A 4723-nucleotide genomic window follows, 5' to 3' on the forward strand; every position below is an offset into this window, starting at 1 on the left:
GAAACATCCTGACATAAACAAAGAAAGCAATGGCAATGTTGCACGTATTTGCCTTAGCAAAGAACATAGGTCAGTGGCTGGGGCTTACTACAAATCTATCCAGCTGACATTAACAAGGTCATCCATTAGACTCCCCTAAGATCCATTTAGAGGATACCCATTTTCGTTTCCAAAACAGGGACCAAAAAAACCTTTTTATCAATCCTGTGACAGACTAATCTGAGTCACCCCAATTGAAGCCACTAACAACTATCAAAGGAAGATAATTGCAATATTTTTAATGTGGTATCATCAGATTTTTAAATCGGGCATTGAGTACCTCTGACCAGAGTTGTGAAGAAGCAGCCCTACAAAGGGCCTGAGGCCCTGATTTGATTTCTTGGGCTTGCCCCCAAAGAACAGACAGGCCACCCAAAACCTCCAGTTTTTCAAACCGCCTCTGGCCCCGGGAGGGTTCGATCTGTGAGCCCATCCCTTCAAGGATTACCACCTTACACCCCCCCCAACTGCCCCACCCTCCCAACCCCCGATCCCCCTGCTGGCTGGCTGCAGATGTGAGCTACCTGTGCTTTCCCAGTCCCTCCCTGGGATCTGGGTGGGAGAGCTCCTGCCTCCGGATGGGCACAATGCCTGTATCCCTGCTCATGCTGGGCAGCTACAGCCAGGCCATCACCGCCACTCTTTGGCTCCCAGTCACTTGCAGGCAGTCTGGTGTCTAAGACAGGGAAAGACTGAAGAAGCGAGCAGCTTTCGGAGCTGTTGTGGGGGAGGGGAAAAACTCTTTTTCCCTCTATCCATCTTAGGTTCATTGGCTGAAGCCCTTGAATCAAAGTGACAAAAGACAAATTTATAAGAGAAAAAATTACATGTGTATGCTTGCGGATTTCACAAAGAAATGAGACTCCCATAGGCAGCCAGTTAATGGAGGGTTATATACCATCTTGGGCTAAACAAAGGAAAAGGGGTTTGGGGCTTTGGGGTTGGGAAAACAAGTTATAGGACGTTGACAAGTAAAAGTACGGTAAAAGTTTGGTATGGTTTGTTACACAGACTTTCATGGGTACCTACTCCATGGACGAGAATTGTTAAAAGCTCCCTTCCTCCATTTGGCAACTGGTTAAGCATGAGAAGACTCGAAGCCAGACTATACAGGATTCCAGAAAGCACATGACTATGCCGGGGTTGGGGGTGGACACTGAGCTAGGGACAGATGAGGAAGGCAAGGGGATGAAAAGGGACTGGGACTGGTCATTGAAATGACTGGAGAAGGTCATTGAAAATTAGTTTAAGTTTAGACATAATGAATTCAAGAAGGTGGCGGGACATCCAGGTTGAATATGTTCCACGGAAAGTAAAAATGTTAGACATGATCAGAAGTTACGTTTTGACATTCATTTCCCTTGTGTTGAAGTGAGGGCTGGAGCTTAGAAATGAGTGAGAGAGCCAGATATGCAAATAGAGAATTAAAACTGAAGTATGAAATCCTGGTCAACACTGAGCATCAGGCACCTGGAGGAGGAAGAGAAGCCAGAAGAGGGGAGAGAAATTGCCAGAGATGAGAAAGAGAGCCAGGGCCCCACAGTATTATAATATTTTAAACACAAGTGTGTTCATTTTCTAGGAACAAAAATGCCATAAACTGAATGGCTTCAACCAACAGAAATTCACTGTTTCACAATTCTGAGGGCTAGCAGTCCAAAACCAAGGGCTCAGCAGGGCCATGCTCTCTCTGAAGCCTGTAGGAGGGAATCCTTTCTTGCCTCTTCTTCCTTCTGGTGGTGACCAGCAACCTGTGGCGCTTCTCGGCTCACCTCTGCAGCCCACCCATCTCTGCCTCCATCATCACGGGGCCTTCTCCCTGGGTGTTTCTGTCTCTTTTCTCACAGGCCCACTGGTCGTAATGGATTAGTGCCCAACCTAATGATCTCATTTCAACTTGATTACCTCTGCAAAGACCCTATTTTGAAATAAGGTCCCCTTCACAGGTAGTAGGGGTCAAGATTTCACATAACTTTTTGGAGGGACACAACCTGTAAAAATTAACAATCTCAAAGGAGGGGGAAATGACTGGTATCCTATGCTTTTAAGGAGGCATAAAATAACAGAGAGAGGGTCATTTTGAGAGCTGATGAGTTGACATCACAGTAAAGTGGTAGTAACAAAAGCCGGCTTTCAACAGCAGAACAATAAAGTAAAAGAGGCAACAGGTAGAGCCTGCAATTTAGAATGTGGCCGGAGAAAGCCGTGGGGTAGGCCTGGCAGCATGAAGAAGCCAGGCTTCCCTTCTGGTGCCACTATGGCCCTGAGCACAGAAGTGCCTTCACCCGGATCCCTTCCATGTTACTCTATCATTTCCCTGCTTCAAAGTTCATGTTCTCTTGGGGGGCACCCACAAACATCCCGTTCCCTGTCTGAAGGCCACCCTGGCTCATTTGTAGGGCCCAGATAACTAATGTGCCAGTGAATGATGAGCCCTGGGACTCAGCCACACACACCCCCCTCCACCCCAACCTACCGACCCCTTTCATGAATGGCTTTTTGCTGACTCACTGGTCTGGTATTTAAAGGAAGACAGAAGATTTCCTAAGATTATTATATTTTTAAGGTTTAAACATGAGGACTATGTAATTAAGGCTCTACACTTTTAGACAGTAGAATGAGTCAACCCAAAAGTTCCTAGAGAGTGTTCAAGGAGGGGGGATCAGATGTACAAGCCCAAGCAGGGAAATTTGGGAAGTGACTGAGGACCCAGACCAGGGCCATAAAGTAGCACCCAGCCCGAGGACGTAGACAGCAGCAGGATCTTGCTATGAAGCAAGACCCAGGCCCACAAGGTGGATACAGATTCTCCCCACAAAGGACCTCCCTCTAAGATGGGAGGATGGATTACAGCTTCCATTGCAGGATCATCTGCCCTGGTTTTCCTCCTCTGGGACCTAATTTGTCATACATCTTCCTTATTAAAAACAAAACAAAAAACCACAAACGATAACAACAACAACAACAACAGCCTTGCTGATACACTAGCCCCCAAATTATGTTCATTCTCTCCGTGTAACATACATGTGTGTTAACAAGGAACACATATCTGGTATGTGCAGGAGACTCGAAAGGGAAGACCTTCAAGCTGGATCAAATCTTGCACAACTGTAGGCTCCTAAGGGGTCCAGAATAAGCCACCGTGGCCTAAAAATTGTTTTGAGCCAAAGGCATCTGGGTTCCTGAAATCCCTTATCTGCCTAAAAGCAGAGCTTCCCAAAAGAACTTAACTGTCATAAATCCCTTCCCCAGAGCAGCTCTTCCTCTTCTTAGAGAATAGAAGTTGGCATCACACCCAAGGAGGCATTGCCACAAAACTCTCCTATCTCCCAAATATTTTCCGAAGTCCCTGTTTATCTTTCAAAAACTTCCTTTGTTTCTCCATAAGTGCCCTTTATCCATTCCCCACTAAGAAGTCAGTTGTTTTCCCAGAAGTGTCCCTCTCTCTCTCCCCATTCCCTGTTAAGATGGCGTATCAGCCGCAAATTCTGACTGCCTCCCTGAGCTGCGGGTCTCTGTGAACTCCCTGCAGACGTCTGTAATTAAATCTGTTTATTCCTCTTGATAATCTCTTTGTCAGGTTAATTTGCAGGACTTCCATGACTAAAGTTAAGAGGGTAGAGGAAAAGTTTTTCTTTCCTGAGAGTAGTTCGGAAACATTTGCCTTCTAGACCATGATAAAAGAGAGTTGCTCTTGGCTCAGGTTGACTCCAAGGATAGAATTAAGTCAATTTAGGAAAAAAGCTTGGGAACTGATACTCAGGGTTAATCAGATTACCCCAGAGGGAAAGGACATATTACTACCACTCTTCTCCAAAATACCACTTGACTCTCCCAATCATAAAGCAGCTCTCCGTACAGCATGATCCATCAGCTGTCTTGGCTAACCAAACAATGACCAAACTGTTTGGCTAACCAAACCAAATAATGACCCTCAAAGATATCTAGATCCTATTCCCTGGAAGCTACAAATGTTACCATACATGGAAAAAGGGTTTTTGCAGATGTGATTAAGTTAAGGATTTTAAGGAGATTATCCTGCATTATCGACACTTTTACGTGGGCACTGAATGTACTAAGAATCCTTATAAGAGGGAGACACAGAGCGATTTGACTATGGAGGAGGAAGAAGGTGAGGTGAGGTTGGCAACAGAGACTGGAGTAATGTAGCCTCAAGCTACGAAACACTTGCAACATCCAGAAGACAGAAGAGGCAACGAACGAGTTCTCCCCTGGACCCTCCAGAAGTAACTAGCCCTGCCAACACCAAGATTTTACTTTCATAAAACTCATTTCATAAAACTCATAATTTCATAAAATTCATTTCTGATCTCCAGGACTTTGAGAGAATATATCTGAGTTGTTTTATTTTTTTTATTGTTATTTATTTATTTATTTCCTTCCTTACTTACTTACTTACTTTGAGAGAGAGTGAGAGTGGGGCTCGGTGGGGGGGAGGGGAGGGCCCCTCCCTCCTGAGGGGCAGAGGGAGAGGAATAGAATCTTAAGCAAACACTGTGCTGAGCACAGAGCCTGACACAGGCTCGATCTCACAACCCTGAGATCATGACCTAGCTGAAACCAAGAGTTGGACGCGTGGAGCCTCTCTGACCACTCCTCTTTTCCAGAGTCTTGACTTGCCTTTCCTCCCAGTGAGGCTGCTGCCCCCAGCCCATGCACGAAA

Source organism: Meles meles, chromosome 12 (assembly GCF_922984935.1).
Source record: "Meles meles chromosome 12, mMelMel3.1 paternal haplotype, whole genome shotgun sequence".
Taxonomy (NCBI): domain Eukaryota; kingdom Metazoa; phylum Chordata; class Mammalia; order Carnivora; family Mustelidae; genus Meles; species Meles meles.